The sequence below is a fragment of the Vanacampus margaritifer genome, chromosome 6 (assembly GCF_051991255.1).
Source record: "Vanacampus margaritifer isolate UIUO_Vmar chromosome 6, RoL_Vmar_1.0, whole genome shotgun sequence".
Lineage (NCBI taxonomy): Eukaryota > Metazoa > Chordata > Actinopteri > Syngnathiformes > Syngnathidae > Vanacampus > Vanacampus margaritifer.
This window is the reverse complement of record NC_135437.1, coordinates 27,089,709-27,107,292: the sequence shown is the minus strand read 5'-3', so window position 1 is coordinate 27,107,292 and position 17,584 is coordinate 27,089,709. Positions and strand designations below refer to the sequence as shown.

Below are 17,584 nucleotides of genomic sequence, written 5' to 3'. Positions count from 1 at the left end.
AAAATATTTCATACTTGTAACTTTCAAAGCTCAGCAGCTATTTTTGGACACAGTTTTTGATTCTGTTTTGGTGATTATTAACATAGTAAGCTTTGGTATCTTTTGCTGCGTTTAATGCTGGCATTTCTCTCATAGCGATGTTTTATTTTATCCTTATGTCTCTTCTGCTGCCATATAACTTATTTTGGCTGAGTCTCTTCCAGTATACCAAAACTGTGAGTCCTTTTTGACTACACATTTTGTTTCCTTTTCTTTCCTCGGGTAGTCTTGAGTACTATTATACACATTTTACAGTTTACACAACTGCCTTGGCCACCATTTTGTGAAGTTATTAATATTCTATAGTAAGCCTTTATCCAACTGTGCAGCAATGCCAGGTACTCTGCAATCTCTCCATAGTTTGAAACCCTAATTAACACCATGGAAAAATCCCATATTTTTCCCACATGACCCTGCCTGCCTACGGTTGACGATAAAGAGGTTGGGAATGTTTCAAGGGTTTGTTTTTGACATCATTATCTCCTGAATGCTGATTAACTGATAGTGCATCCATTAGCTGGAATGGGCTCAACAACTCCTTTAAATGGGGCATCAACTTTTTCTTTCTTTTGAATTACCCTGAGGAACGTCATTAGTGAGTTTCATCGCTTGTCTGGGAAAATAATTCCCTTTAAAAAAAAAAAAAATGCATCAGTGTTGGCTTTAATCACAACTTTAAATGAATAAATACTGCATGTGTTTTCAAACTAAAATCTCCAACAGATGTGGCCAGATCAAATTGGAACGTCCGCTGAAACAGACGTGGTTTAGGGTCTTTAGATTCTATAGATCTGCTTTCCACATGATGCATAATTCATGTTTCTAGCGTTCCTCCTGGCATCAGTGATGGAGACTGGACCTCTAAAACAATGCGGTACAACTCAGAATCTACCCCCGAGCAGCCATAAAAGTCATCCCTACATTTAATACTTTTTTTTACAGAAAGATGAGAAAAACGAATGAGTCCGCCCCAGGATTTGTACAGAGTTTTTAATGATTTGTTTAGGTGACTGTGGCTTTGTTGAAAGCTCTGCACTGTGAAAGTCAGGCTGTATTGACCGGCGGTGTGGATCCATTAAGATTACACTCTGTTGGCTCATCGTAGCTCTTTAAGTTACTCTCCGTATTGATTGATGCATTTCCCCGCTGCGATTGTCCTTGATAAATGCATTAGGATGCGTCCGGTGCTTTTTTGCCTCCAGTGTTCGTCCGTAGTAATGTTCGCTCAGTGGCTGTGCTATCCTATCCCCATTAAAACTGTCTAATGTTGCACTGTGAAGATCACTTCGTAGTGGTCTGAATCAATTAAGCCAGAGAAAAAGGGTGTTACTTTGGGGAATTGTGGTGGGAATGTAGTTGAGAGGGGAAAAAAAATGTCTGCCCTTGAAGCCCCCAGAGGGAGACAAGGTCAAAGGAGATCAATTACTGAGTGGATGTCTGGAACATGTGTTCTCATCCCATTCCCCCCTCTTAAACCATGACGATCCCCACAAGACCCCCAACAAGATGAGTGCAAGAAGAGGGGCAGCTGTTAAGTTTCCAAAGGACCACAATGAAAAAGATTTCTTTGCTTCAAGGATCTCTCTCAAAAGTTTAACATTCCACCAACCATTCGTCTCATTTAGTCACAAATGTTGAAGTTTCAACATTTCAAATGCAAGGCTGAACAGCATCCTAAACAAAAGGTGTTCAAGCTCAGACAAATTTGTATTATGTCCTTGGGGAACTCCACAGGTCTTGTATTCATTCGTCATTTGTTCATCTACAGTAAGATAAAACTGTATACAGACGCTCCCCGACTTACGAACATTCGAGTTACGAACAACGGTACATACGAACATTTCTGCGCGTACAGTATGTCGAAAAATGTTCGGAAAGAAATGCTGTAAGTTAGATTTTGTATTGCGCGTAGTGCTTCTTTCCGCCGCTAATACCGACGATTGGCGCTGTGAGAGCTCATTGGAGGCTGAGCAACGTGGCGAGGAGGAGGAGGAAGAAAACGCCGGTCCCCGTGAAGCAGGAAATAACTTTTGAAGCCGATTCCAGCGACGACGAAGAATCTCTCATGATATAAAATCCTCCTCCTCCATCAAATCCTTAAGCATCGAGTACATCTTCCAAAAGTAAGTTAAACTTCATTTTATTTATCTTATTACGTACATGTACATACTGTGTGTGTCTCTCGCTCTCTCTCTCTCTAACATACGTAGTACAGTACAGTACTGTACGTATTCTCTCCATTTTATTAAAAGTTTTTTTCAGTACAAACCAATGCAGGTTACTTGTACAAGCCTTAAACATACTTATATAAACCTTCAATATACTTATATAGGCTTTAAACATAAATTATAATACAAAATATAGCACTGAAGCAACTTACGAACAAATTCACCTTACGAACGATCGTCCGGAACGTAACTCGTTCGTAAGGTGGGGAGCGTCTGTATTAACATAATTGGTTGGGGGGGGAAAAGAGAGAGAGCAATGATGATGACATGTCAAATCGGTAAAATTACCGAATGAACAATACTGAGCTCTCCAGAATTCTTTTAAAAAATAAAATAAATAAATGACATCATTGGTTGAATTTTCGCCATGACAGCCATTGTCTTTCCGACATCTAGCCAAGCACTGATCCCAGCCCCCTTTCAACCTTGTCCAGACCTTTTTCTACGTAATATGACAGGAATGTGACATTACATGTGAGGTCATCGGTCCTTATGTCCTGCCATGTCTGTTCTCCAGTCTTAGGCCAAGGTTGCTGAGATAGCTATGGGCTTTCCCATGCCAGTCCATAGTTTCCACTTATCAGTGTAGATTGTAGACATAGTGTAGTTGTTTGTGTCTTTTACTCATGTGTCTTTTCTGGGTTGCTTACCTGTAAAGTCCTTTTGAATAAAGGAAAGCAATGTTTATTGTTTTGGTATGTGATCTTTTATAAATATAATGGATGGATACCACTAGGTCATGATTGGACAGATATCCTAGCTAGTTTTGTGCGACTTAATTAATGGCCTTACATTATTCAGAATTCAACTTTGGTAAATAATTTACCAGCAATGTAACTCAAAGCAAATGAAAACTGGAGAGGAGATTTCAGATGAATAATTCATAAGCATCACAGGTCAGCTCAGCTCAAAATCCATGAAAAGCTTTGCACAAATCTGATTTAATTTGATTAATTCCACAGGACTTAAATGTCAGTCAATTTGCAGCTCAAATTCCCCCCCCACCGGAGTGCGAAAGGTGGCTCTCGCGGGCGTCTTTAATTCAGGGATCCGGTAAATTTGCTGCATCGGAGCTTTGTAACGGAAGACTTTCTAATTTGTAACTCGGCAAACGTGGCATATTGCCAAAGATGGACAGGTGAAGCTTCATGAAGCCTTTAGGTGTTTCTTCAAATTGTGCCAAAACAAATTCGGAGCTTGGGCGCTTCAGTGACACCGCCAGTATGGAAATCAGTCATGTGATATTAGCAGTGTGATTGAAGAAGGCTGACACAAACTCAGAGCTTTCGGGTTTATTGGACCATTGGTTTGACCATCTGTACATATTGCCGCAATCGTGTGCACTTTTAATTTACTGAACATCTAACCAGATATTCACGTGTGGCAACATCAGTGCTGGTGTCTGATGTTCCGTCTCAAATACACAGTTGTCATGACATTGTTGAAATACCCAATATACTATCTGCTATTACAGAAGGCCCCATTTGCTTGAATTCATATCCAGTTACTTCACATGTTGTCACGTTATCGATGTTTCAGATTTATTGCCCACTGGTGTGTTTCAAATTGATGTGAGCCAAGGCCTTCAGTCTGGCCTCCTATTGTTTGACTGTCTAGTCAACCTTGTACTGTCCTAGTTGTTAAACAGGCTGAAGTTTCAGCTGTTCACTTTTGACCCACCTGTGGTCTCCACTGTCAAGACGGGCTGAAAAGTTGGATATCGTGTTTTGAAGTGAAGTTAAAGTGACTTAACGACATTGCAATAGATATACATCAGAATGTTTTTCTATGCTTTTTTTATGGCATGAAAATTGACTCGGACCAAAGCGAGTGAACAGTCAATTGTCTTGTCCTGTGTAGCTGTTGCCAGACAGACTTGTTGTGACTCCACTTCTGCCGGACCTCGTTCATCCCACCCCTTCTTCCATGTTTTTTCAGCTGTGTTTACATGCCAGCTCTGTGGAACTGGAAGGGTTGGGTGAATACCTTCCTCCGATCCAGACATTTGTCCTTTTTTGGTTCCATAATTTCTTTTCCATAGGACATGTTGGATTGGTGTTACATATTGTTCATGTAGTAAAAGCTTCCTATTCCTCTTAGCTTGTAACTTTGTTGGGGTATCAATGTTAAAAAAAAAAGAAAATAAATCACACTCACAAAGTACATGTTCTGGTGGTCAGTTAGCAGAGGTGGCAAATCCAGGTCCAGAAAGTAAAAACCCTGCCACAGTTTGGCCTTAGCTCCTTGTGCTAGCTAGCTAGGGAGCTGGCTAGCTATCACTTAGGGCTCAAGACAAACTGTGGCAGGGCTTTTACTTTCTGCCACAGTTTGGCCTTAGCCCCTTGTGCTAGCTAGCTAGCTAGGGAGCTGGCTAGCTATCACTTAGGGCTAAAGATAAACTGTAGCTTTTACTTTCTGCCACAGTTTGGCCTTAGCCCCTTGTGCTAGCTAGCTAGCTAGGGAGCTGGCTACCTATCACCTAGGGCTAAAGACAAACTGTGGCAGGGCTTTTACTTTCTGGACTGGAACTGGATTTGCCACCTCTTGTCAGTAAGAATCCTCGGATGTTAAACAACGGAGATTATGTTATGAAGCGAAAATGGTCATCAAACTGCTCTTTTGGTTGACCCTGGTTGAAGGACACGGTATTTATGCTGTCATCTTGTGCATAAATCTTCCTTGCCAAATTATGCAAACCTTTCTGTCAGTTAGCACAATTGGCTAGAGTAGCATACAAACTACACGCATTATTGATGAATATGAAATTGGAGCTGCTGCGATCTTAGCTAATCCCTCATCTGCGGTGCACAGCACATCCCTGGGATTGTTGATCCATACAAGTCAAACTCATTGAACACCCCAAAAAAGCCTCCCTCGCTAATACATTGATCGTTTTCACTCTTAATTTTAGCTGAGTATAAATTTGTAATCTGTATGTGTGGGCTGCAACTAGCCGCGGGCAGGATCAGGAACATGTTTTTTTGCAAAATGTGCTGATACTTCAACACATTTCAAAGCTCCCAAAGGTGGATCACTGTCTTTGGCTCCATTTTTGCATTGGTCTTTTTTATTTATTTATTTATTTATTTGGTTGAACAATCAAATTAAAAGAACACGTAAACACGTTTGCAGATACATTGAGCGACTTTGCTTGTGCTTACAATATCTCCTGTCCCGCTTCAGCAAAGTCAGCCAAGGGATCAGAAGAATTTTAATGAGCTTAATGAGTTAACAAACTGTCTATAAATAACCACAGCGTTAGCATTTGGTTTTGATCTTTAAGTGGTTGTTGCATAGCGACGTTTCTGCAAAACTCACATCCAACACAATTCTGCAAAAATTACAGCTTTTGTCCCTCATTAAAACATTGCATTCATTATCTTACCAAAACAAAATATCAAGTCTTTGCATTCCTGACACTCTTGACTCATCTGTCAAACAAACTGTACTGCAAAGTAGCAGAGCATCAGACACCTTTGTTTTCATTGGTTGTTTAGATCTGCTGTGTTGACAGTACACAGAGGAACTCCTCATTAATTGTACAAGTGCACATACCGGGACGCCGTACGGCATCCTCCCGTGACAAATGTCACACTTCATCCGGTGACTCAGCTTATTATGTGGCACCAAGTAAATATACCAAATGACACTTCAAAGGACTTATTTTGGCCTAGACACAAGCAATGCAATGATGTGAGCTGTAACAAGGATTGCTGTCGTTCACTGCCATAATGACTTCATTTCTATGCATTGGAAATAACACCGATGGGCTGTTAATGAGGGTCAAAGCATTCTGCTGTGACCTCTTAATTAGTATGCGGAACGGGACAATGCGGCTTTGACGTAATCTGTCACACTCATTACCTGTTCATCCTTTCGGATTTAACTTGAAGAAGTTTCCCCAATTTATTGTCGTATATGGCAATCCAGGTCAGCAATCAGGATGAAATGGTGAACTTTTTGCAGTTGTCAGAAAGGCTGACACAAAATCAGACCAATTCATGTGAAGTCATGTCTCTAGAGATGGTTTGTCAAACCTTCTCTGATTTACACGGTGAATGGATCAACAGGTCTTGGCCCATGTCGGTGTTTTTGTGACCTTTTTTATGAGCCACAATAGCTCAGACAACCAACATGCTGTGCCCCCCCCCCCCCACCCTTATTACAATGTCACAGTGAATTTATGTTCCTGGTGTTCTTTTGATAAGATTTTATTGCTGCCACCGTTCCAACAATCAGTGTAATTAAATTTGCTTGAAGAGCATATAAAAGTTGTAGGAGAAACAACAATGGATGGTTGCGATTTGCTTCAGTCGCCCTCATGCGCTATTTTAAGCAAAACTGCTTTCCCACATGTGCCACTCCGCATTGTGTGGCTTCAGCTATCGAATGTCCGCCAGTGCTCACAGCTGTTGAAAGATGGGCTTTGCTTTTAAATTGTAAGGCATTATGCAACATGTTGTAATTGTTAATATTTAATAGGACAAAAGCAAAAATCCCAAATATTCAGTTGAATGAATCACTGTGCTCTTGTGGATTAAAACCATTACACCCCCCCAAAAAAAAGCCTTGTAAATAATGAATGGTAATGACACGAGTAATGTTTCGTGTGATCCGGCAGAGCAAAACCAAACTCATGGGTCAATTGCGCCTGAATGGAAAGTCTTTAGATTCATGACTATTGCATTAGTACTCAGATTAATCAATTCAGCCCCTAAATTTGACTTTTGTTGTTACTTATGAACATACTGTACAGAAACAAATTAACAAGGAGCAATACATAAATGCAGTGGGTCAGTGAAGTCCAAAATACTTTGGTTTTAAGTCATCCACTGTGTGAATGGCATTTGATCACGTTTCATTTGTGGGCACCAGCGGCATTGCAGGTCACCGACCGTTTCGCCAGTTAATCCCATCAAGAAACACAACCATTCATAAAGAATTCACTCAAGATGCATGTGCACACTCCCAACAAACGTCCACTAATAATATCATTACTAGCTATCACCTAGGGCTAAAGACAAACTGTAGCTTTTACTTTCTGCCACAGTTTGGCCTTAGCCCCTTGTGCTAGCTAGCTAGCTAGAGAGCTAGGGCTAAAGACAAACTGTAGCTTTTACTTTCTGCCACAGTTTGGCCTTAGCCCCTTGTGCTAGCTAGCTAGCTAGGGAGCTGGCTACCTATCACCTAGGGCTAAAGACAAACTGTGGCAGGGCTTTTACTTTCTGGACTGGAACTGGATTTGCCACCTCTTGTCAGTAAGAATCCTCGGATGTTAAACAACGGAGATTATGTTATGAAGCGAAAATGGTCATCAAACTGCTCTTTTGGTTGACCCTATTATTGAAGGACACGGTATTTATGCTGTCATCTTGTGCATAAATCTTCCTTGCCAAATTATGCAAACATTTCTGTCAGTTAGCACAATTGGCTAGAGTAGCATACAAACTACACGCATTATTGATGAATATGAAATTGGAGCTGCTGCGATCTTAGCTAATCCCTCATCTGCGGTGCACAGCACATCCCTGGGATTGTTGATCCATACAAGTCAAACTCATTGAACACCCCAAAAAAGCCTCACTCGCTAATACATTGATCGTTTTCACTCTTCATAAAGAATTCACCCAAGATGCATGTGCACACTCCCAACAAACGTCCACTAATAATATCATTACTCTAGCGCTAATGATCCGACCTTGTTTGTGGGGGGAAAAAACGGCTTCAATAACTTCAGTGTTTTTCTGGAATAAAGTCGTGTGTGTCCTCGTGTGACGTAACATCTGCTGCAGGCTGGCTGAAGCTCCACGAGTCCTTTGTCTATGTCAGTATTAACTGTAAATCTGAAGCATTTGTGTATAAGAAAGGGTAGGAACGATGCAGTTCGTTATCGCTTTCAGTCACCCGGCTCCCCGAGCTCAACCCCATTGATACGCCAGTCCATTCATAGGCTTTTGATCCTTCCAGTCATTATTTGCCATGCAGATTTTGAAAAGGCCCAGAATGCTGTGCACTGATAATGGAATGGGAGAGGTGAGGATGAGGCAGAATACATTGTGGTTTGGGAGTTTGGAGCAAGCGTGTGTTCTACTTCCCACACTGAATCTAAAATTACAAACAAACCTTTGCAAAGAAAGTGAATGGTTGTTTGCCTTCCTATAGGAACATTGATTGTTCTGGTTTTCGTATGGCCTAGTTTTTGTGTAATCAAATTTTTCAAAATGATTGCTGTGTTGAACTTCGTGGCCATTTTTGAAAGACGTCGTATTTTTGTCACGTTGCTAACTTTAACTAACTAACCCCAGTGATGACATAATGTTGCCGCGATGCAGTGACGTAGCATCCCACAGCTGGATAGTTAAAGACCTGACAGCAAGAGAAATGAGTATCGTGTGTTAAACTTCATACTCTGTCCGTGGCATTGCGGAATGCTCATTGCCGATTCCAGCCTCTGATACTGCTCCGAGTTGGGGGGAAATGCTGGACTTTCCAGGCGGTTTTAAGAGGTTACCGTGACCTTCCCAGCTGTGCTTTTTCTTGCGCTGCTGTTTCCTTCTCACCGCGTTCTAACTGGCCTTGCCTTATCTTCATCTGACCTTCTCTACCCTTAAATCAGGTATTCTCCTGGTTCTTATCAGGAAGGCTGCGGATTGGCTCACAACAGAATAGCAGCGAACGACCTGTCCTGTCTGCTTCCGAGGTTGAAACATACTAATAACTGGAGGTGAGGCTCGTTTCTGTGCCAAAGGTTTGAGGCGCATAATTATCACCAAGGTTTGTTTCGGTCACTCGGATGAACAGTGGCAGACTCTGATGACAAAGCAGGACACGGTCCAAATGATTTCGGAAGCATGCGAGGAACAGCTGTCAGCTGATGAATCAGCGTTGTGTATCCACCAATATTTATGCTCTTCACATACAAACATAGCGCTCACATTCATGGATGAAAGGCTGTAATGGCAGGTTGGCTGTACATAACAGTGTCTAACCACAGGCTCTTTTCTTTGAAGCATTCTCACATTAAATGTGGTCACAGGCTGTTTGTTACTTGACGGTGTTACCGAACTCTATTTCAACTAGTGGGTGGAATCATGGAACATATTTGAGTTTTATTGGTAACCATGTGCTAGTATCAATTAAATAATTTGTTGACATTAGATAGATATGTCAAGGTCAGTCTTTTGTTGTTGTTTTTTCACATAGGTCCGCAAAATTGCTGTCCGCAGACGGTAAATATTGAATTGAATCAGCCTATGCCTTTTTATACAGAGCCCAATCAAGTGGGAGTCATCATCAGGGATGTAACGATATCTAAACGTCACGATACCAATTAATATCACCACGTGAACCTCACAATACAATAATTATCACAATATTGTGGGGAGGTTGGCCATAAAAAAAAAAAAAAAGCTACTCTATAGCTACTGTATATTGGCTCAGCGGCACAAAGTATTACGGTCTATGTAGTTCACAATGTTGTATTCGGCTGAAGTGAGCGAAAAGTAAAAAATTAAAAAAAAAATGACAGATGTTGAAAAATATTTGCTGGTATGACTGATTTATGGGAGTGATAACCGCTGCAGTGGCCAAAACATCCCCAATTAAAATTCAACTGCACTAATAAACAGGGATGTGATTTTTCCGCTAATTCGCGGAATTCCGCTTTTTTTTATCTCCCCCCCCAAAAAAAAAAATTTTGATTTTTATTTATTTATTTATTTTTATTTGTATTTTTTTATTAGTAGTTCATTGTGTATGCACATGACTCCGACAGATAACATCTTCTGCTATAACAAAGACATTTGTGGTACGCTCTAATATGAGTTACTTTTCATTTGGTCATGATACAATTATTTGTTCATGAAATTTGAACTCTTCAACATTATTTATGTGTTAACTTAGTAATCACATTAGTTAGATATGATGATGTTCTCAGTGATAGTTTTTAAAAGCAAAGGCAGTCCAATGTTTTTGAATGTGACTGATTTTGAGTTGACTAAAACTGCCATTTTATATGGGATAGTTGAACTGAATTGAAAATTTATGCTGTTGTTTTGTCTATTTCTTTGTCACGTGAGTGCATTGAAAGTACTTAAAAACACGGAAAACCCATGACCCTGGACCTAGCTGGGTGCCAGCGGCCCCCAGACCCCCGGCTAAATTTTCAGATAATTTCACTTTGGTCAAATCACATCCCTGTAATAAAGCACCAGTGGGTGCTAAAACTGCACAAATGGAAAGTGAGTAAATCACATTCGTACGCAATGTTCTTTGTTCAGTGGGTCTTAGTAGCTCCATTCTAAGTGGGGTGCAGCAACACTGAAAAATGTCAAATGCTTTACAGACAGTGGAAAAGGGTCTTTCTTCAACCATACTGGTAGGATGGGAACCGCTACCCATCGTATTGGGGGAGGGAGCCAGTCCTTTAGCAGGATGCCCAAGACCTTGATTAAAATAAACTAAAATTCTATCCCACTTTACCCACTCAATGCCAACAAACACAAATCTTTATTTCCTGTTTCTTGTCATGCCAAGTCAAAAGCCTCACAGTTCATTACATGACTTCATGCTGTCATTTCTGTTAGTGAACGGTGCCCAAGTCGGACTCTTGAAATAGACCGCTAGCAGTGCCCCGTTCTTCCTCAGAATCTTGTCCCTTCACCCTCACTGTAGAAGACATGTGGTCCAGATGTCAGAACAAAAAAAAACGGGGCCAGAGACTTTTCACCACATCATTTGCCATCTGCACGAGCAGACCGAATGCGCAGCGCTTCCGCCGCCAATGGGAATGACCTCTTGAGGTTAATTGAGCACAAAATGAGTACAATAGACCAAGCGGCGTGAAAAGCTTGCTGTTGTCAGCAGTGTCTATTTGCATATTTAAATATGTTTTTGGAAAACATCACTCATAATGCTGAGCATTTGGAGCTTTGGTTTTGCAGCCATCGGTCAAAGCACTGATCATTTTATGGACGTTCCTCACGTCAAGCTTCTGTGGCTAACTATTTGAAAACAAGCATTAAACAGTGGAAACTTTGATGGTTTGAGTTTGAATGTCATGCTAGGAAAACTTCTTCTGGTCTTATGTTGTTTTGTTTTTCCCGTATAAATGGCTTTCTAGTGGTTCACACAGATGCGTGGTGGCGAGCCAGAGACGCTTGGGACACCAATGCCAGTATGAGTGATCCGTTTTTGTAAAATTCGCACCGATACATCACCAGCCCGGCCGGCCCTAAACCTTCTGCGTCAGCCGTGTGTGTGTGTGTGTGGAAATACTTTAACGACACAGACGACAACCCATTTAGGCATATTATGCTCTGCAAAATGGGTTGTGAACTCAGATGAGGCCACCTCTCGGCAAGCGCGGAGTCTCGTGTGCCCCGTTTGCATGCAAGTCGTGTTTCTTTGATGGTCTGGAATTGTTGATAATTATGTGGTTATGCTATTCTGTTTGTGTTTTGTATTTAACTGTCTGATGGGCTCGTTACATATTTTCGTAATTGTTAAGAACCCAAGTTGTGACTAGTGTCTCCTTTAGAGTGACTTTTTTTCCCGCAGTCGTTTGTGTCTTCTGCAGATAAATCTGTGTCGTGGGTAACTCCATGCATCTGTCAGTTTTGTTATTTTTTTTTTTTTTCAGGAGAGCTCAGTATTGTTCATTCGATTTGACATCATCATTGCTCTCCTTTTTTTTTTTTAAACAAACAAATAAATTTAAAAAATTTAATAAATGTTTTTTTTTTTTTTTTTTAAATATATATACATATATATATATATATATATATATATATATATATACACATACACACATATATATATATATATATATATATTTTTTTTTTTTTGTATGTGGGTGAGTATGTGTATGCGTGTGTGTGTGCGTGCGAGCGTGTGTGTATTCATCAGTTCACCTAAAGCCCATTAAAAAAAAATCCCATACTAATAATATAATATAATAATAAATTGCCAAATGCAGAAACATCAATGTAAGTTATCACGATGTAGTGGCTCTCGCTAACAGACAGAATTAAGTAACCTGTCAGTTTTGTTCTATTGTTTCTACATAATTTTTCACCCGTCGTCTTATTGCCTGACTTGTTGTTCAGTGCAGCTGACATTTCTTGTTGATACTCGCAGTCATGTAATAATGTGTTCTGGGACACTTTATAAATAAAATTGATTGTGTTTGTTTATTTCTGTATAGCATCGTGAAATGGATGATGGGGAACTAAAACCTGCAATGGAATGAATTAGTTAACACATTATATGATCACAGTAGTCAGGTTTCGATCCAATTGTTTTGAATTTTTTAAGCGAATTTACTGAAAATGTGCAAAACGGACATGCGACTTATGCCCGACTTATGAACGAGTTACGTTCCGAGCGATCGTTCGTAAGGTGAATTTGTTCGTAAGTTGCTTCAGTGCTATATTTTGTATTATAATTTATGTTTAAAGAGAATACGTACAGTACTGTACTACGTATGTTAGAGAGAGAGAGCGAGAGACACACGCACAGTATGTACATGTACGTAATAAGATAAATAAAATGAAGTTTAACTTACTTTTGGAAGATGTACTCGATGCTTAACTCTTTGATTGCCAAAAACGTTAAATAACGTTTAGTAAAATCCTATGGAGGAGTGCCAAAGACGTTAAAAGACGTTTTTTTTCCAAAACAGAGGTGAAACTAACCATTTTCTATAGTTGATTACTGAAAAACGGAATAAGGTAGAAACAAACTTTTTTTTTCTGATGAAAGATGAGAGTCCAATCTTTCATTTGGTAGTATGTGTGTTTCCATAGTCCAAACACATAATTTTCTGTGGACCTTGAAAGATCAGTCAAAAATGCTTAAATCGGCTGGCACCCACGGCATCCCTTTTCTGAAAACATCTGGCAGTCAAACAGTTAAGGATTTGATGGAGGAGGAAGAGGAGGATTTTATATCATGAGAGGTTCTTCGTCGTCGCTGGAATGGGCTTCAAAAGTTACTTCCTCCTCCGTAACTTCAATGTAGGAAGAAGTTGAGGGTCGCGGAGAAGAAGATGAGGGTTGATGAGTATCTTCCTTGGAGGATTTACTAGAAACTGGCCGAAAGAAGCGATCTAACGACGATTGCACAGTTTTCTTCTTTTTTCATCATAAATGATGCGGTAGCACTGTATGGCATCATTCAATTGATTTGCAACCTTTGTGCAACGTTCAATATTTGGGTCTTGCTGCTCGAAGAGTGCGATGGCTTTATCTATGAGCGACAGGCGTTTCTTCTTCTTCCTCCTCCTCGACACGTTGCTGAGCCTCCAATGCTGGGTGAGCTCTCACAGCGCCAATCGTCGGTATTAGCGGCGGAAAGAAGCACTACAGTACTCGGGGGAAAAAAAATCGAACTTACAGCATCTCTTTCCGAACATTTTTTGACATGTTCGTATGTACCGTTGTTCGTAACTCGAATGTTCGTAAGTAGGGGAGCGTCTGTATTGAGAGGGGACTCTGTCGCTGTAGGTGGCGATATACTGTACACCATAGAGATGTAATCCATTAGTGCGTTAAAAGAAGAAGAGCAGGAAGCAACCGCGCCTTGCGATGACGTCCTATGAGTTGCCTTTTGTCATTCTTGATCAACCGTAGCATTTCTTTGCTGTTTTCCATCTAGAATTGCATTAACATTCACTTCTTTAATTAATTCCAAAAGTATTTTTTTTATAGTTTCGTCGTCCCCCGCCAAACATATCTTACTTTATCGTCCACCATTGCTTTGTGACTACAAACGTGTGACGTAATATCCGGTCAAAATGTGCGACGTGGATCCGTTCTTGCCAGCGGTTATTCGCAAAACTTGTTTCCATAGCCAAAATTCGCATTTTCCTTTTTTTCGATACGCTTCAAAATCCACCCCCTCCAAGCGGAATAACTTTTGTTGCGAATTTTGGGCCCTTTTTCGAATTTTTTGCGTTTCCACTGAGCTTTATTTTCGCATTTCTTGAAAATTTGAATTAAAATGAGTGGATGGAAACCCAACTAGTGAGTCGTATCTTTTTTTCTTTTTTTTTGGTATCGTGTTGTGTTATGTTTTAAGTTTTCTACACAATACATGACCTAAAACAAAATGTTTCTAATAAAAACCTATTTTTCTGACATGAATACTGAAGGTTGTGAACTTTGAGGAAACGAACAAGACTAATATTATCCTGAAAGATGCAAACTTGTACTGTACTGCGAAGAATACAGGAAAGACTCGACCTAAAAATAGAAACATTTACATTTTTCATCAGCGATTGTGTTTATGAAAGAGTAAATACAGAGCACTTGTCTGTCTCATGTTTGCATTGTATTGTTTTTCCCCACCTGGAAAAACAACTGCAGTATTTATAATGATATTTCAAATTTAAACAACGTGATGTCAGTTTGGCTGTCTGGAGTCTTGCATTTATTTCTGTTTATCTGCCAAGGCGCACTTTCTGGTCACAAGCGCGCTGTAAAAGCCATTAGACCCGTGTTAGGAGATTTGTTTTAAACAAGCCTGAAATTGACTACACTCTTGTCTTGTCTGCATCTCCAAGAGGGTGACAGCTGCTCAGCCGCGATGGCTGCTGAATGTATCATTAGGCAGCATTATGACACTGATAGGTCTCTCTGGGAATTCTCTGAGAATTCCGCTTTGTCTGACTTCTTTTGTTTTCCCTCTCCTGGTAACCCTGTGGAGGGCTTGATGCACTCTGGTGTTTTGACTGCTACGCTACGGAGTTGATTGCACATCTGGGTTTGAACTTGAAGTGCAGGAGTGAGTGGAAAGGCCAAGCCTGACAATTGTAAACCACTTTCCCTGCAGCCGTCTTTCAGAATGCAGCAGGCAGAGACTGATTGGATTAAATTGCACGCTGGAAATGAGGATGGGAAATAGAAATTTGCAAACCCGTTGCAAAGACCGTGCCGGCTAATACAACAAGACATGGTGGTTTGTCACTGTCTATTTCGGGCCGTATATATTGGATAATCCCAGCCATCTTCCCGACACGTTTCGCTCTAATCAGTTGCAGCCTCAGAGCAGGAAAACAGCACACACTTGCGCACACACCCGCCTGGTAGCAAACGGCTTGAGGCTTGACCACATTGACTGCTTTTTAATCCAGCCACTGTGGGTAGCAGTCAGCTCTCCTTTCCCACTAAATGTCAATCAACTTCAATGTGGATATACTGATGGATGCATTAAGCATGATTTAGCCTGGAATCAGCTGTTTGTGAAATGGTACAAATGTCTAATGTAGAGCTGTCAAAATTAATTGATAAGTAATCCATTATCAATTTAATTGATTTACTATTTTAACTCTCACTCCAAATTGTCCATAGGTGTGATTGTGAGTATGATTGTTCGTCTCTGTGTGCCCTGCGATTGGTTGGCAACCAGTTCAGGGTGTACCCCGCCTACTGCCCGAAGCCAGCTGGGATAGGCTCCAGCAAACCCCGCGACGCTTGTGAGGTCAAGCGGTAAAAGAAAATGGATGGATGGATGGATGGACTATTTTAACTCATTCACTCGCAGCCCTTTTCACTGAAGCAGCCCCCTTCGCTCCCGGCTGTTTTACTGGATTTTGAAGGATTTTGCAAGGCCCACGGAATATTGTGTTCTTCTATTGCTATAAAAACATGGAACCTATCAAGAGAAAAATTTGAGTTTCTTCCTTCATCGGGGAAAAAAAAGTATATTTGTATCTGTTTCCATTTTGCAGAAATTAGCATTAGAATATAGCTAAGTTTCATAATTATTCACAAACCTGTTGCAAACACTGGGGAAAAGAGCTTGTTGATCTCTTATACTCTGCTGCCACCTGCTGGCCGTTTTTGTAATAACTACCATTGCAAGTGACCTTTTAAGGTCAGAGGCTGCATCAAAGCCTTCTTCATGCTCTAAAAAAAACATACACATGAAAAACATATAATTACGTTTTTTGGGAACATGGCAATATTTAAAATGGAACATTTGTGTACGTTTTTGGAAGCAAATGAGTTAATCAATTCTAAAAATATTCAATAGTGACAGCACTAGTCTAATGTTAAAAGTCAGTAAGATAACATCCCACTTGCACAAGAGTTTGTGCTTATTTCTGGTGTATGGACGCTGTTTTTGCCGTGACACTAAACTGTTATTATTGTGTCAAACTAGTACACATACTTTTGAGATGTCCGAGAAATTGCACCTCTCAGCGGAAGCAAAAGTAAAGTCATGCCAAAATAAAAGCCATGTCACTTTACGGTATCTACAGGCTGCTGGAACCAGCTGTTGTTTACAGAAAATAGACATTGTGCAACAGCGCTGTGAAAATTACCTCGTCATTATAAAACTTTGAGCTCATTTACACTGTAACAGCCCATGTTTACACTTCTTAATCATTTTTTTTTTTAATAGTTTGCGTAATGTAAGTCATAATGTAGTGTTTATGAAATGTTATTATTAACTAAATACAGGCAATAAAATGGATGATCAAGGGTTGAATCTTTGAATTCACTGTAGAGAGTCATTAATTTATTTTCTCTGTTGTTGTATTATTTGCAGGTTCCAGCAGTGGGCGCTGTCTGCTTCAGCAACTTGGACTCAATGGCTGCCAGTGTTGCCTCTTGGTACACTACAATGTGAGTTTAATATAACAGTTGTCTGCATGTATGTGGTATATTGTTAATTCATATGCTGATTATTTTACCTGTTTCTTAATTGCGCTTTATTGATAAAAAAAAAAAAAAAAATGCAAATAGTCCAATGTGATACTGAAGGTTATTTCTCTTCTTAGGGGGTACATCATTTAATATTTACATTTATAGATGCGGTTTCAACTTGTGAGCAGAAAATATTCTTTGGCAGCAAAATAGATTTTTTTTTTCTTTTCCGACAAGACCCATCAGACTCGATTTCACACTCGGGCATCAACTCAAACGCTTTGAGCCAGCGAGACGGGAGAGAGATATTCGTAATGTAAAAAGTACACTTAGACTCTTACCCGCAGCTTTTGACCCACTGGATGAGCCTGACTGGAACTGACAAAGGTTGCCATCACCGTTGTCCTTCTGCTTTCATCATTATTGGTATTTTTTCGTTTCTACAGCTTTTGGTTTGTTTTACACTTGGCAGGTAGATTGTCATTTTTTGGCCCAGGGTTGACACCTTATTGGCTCAGATAGCAAATATAAAAGCTAAGTTTCTGTCCTTGATAAGAAATAAAAAAGTGGTTTGACATTATTATCAACTGCAAAATCCAAAAGTTTGAGAATTTAAGACTCCTCTTTTGTTTGGAAGCATTTCCGAATGTTCCAGAAAGTGAAGTT

General features: G+C 40.2%; 1 protein-coding gene across 1 annotated transcript in view; it reads left to right on the top strand.

The window, feature by feature from the left end:
- The window catches only part of peak1 (pseudopodium-enriched atypical kinase 1), a 71,741-nt gene that overhangs the window by 21,472 nt on the left and 32,685 nt on the right, over positions 1-17,584 (top strand). Inside the window, exon 3 of the mRNA XM_077568517.1 lies at positions 16,821-16,897. The gene's annotated coding sequence lies outside the window, so the exon portion shown is untranslated. The remainder of the gene's footprint in view (positions 1-16,820; positions 16,898-17,584) is intronic.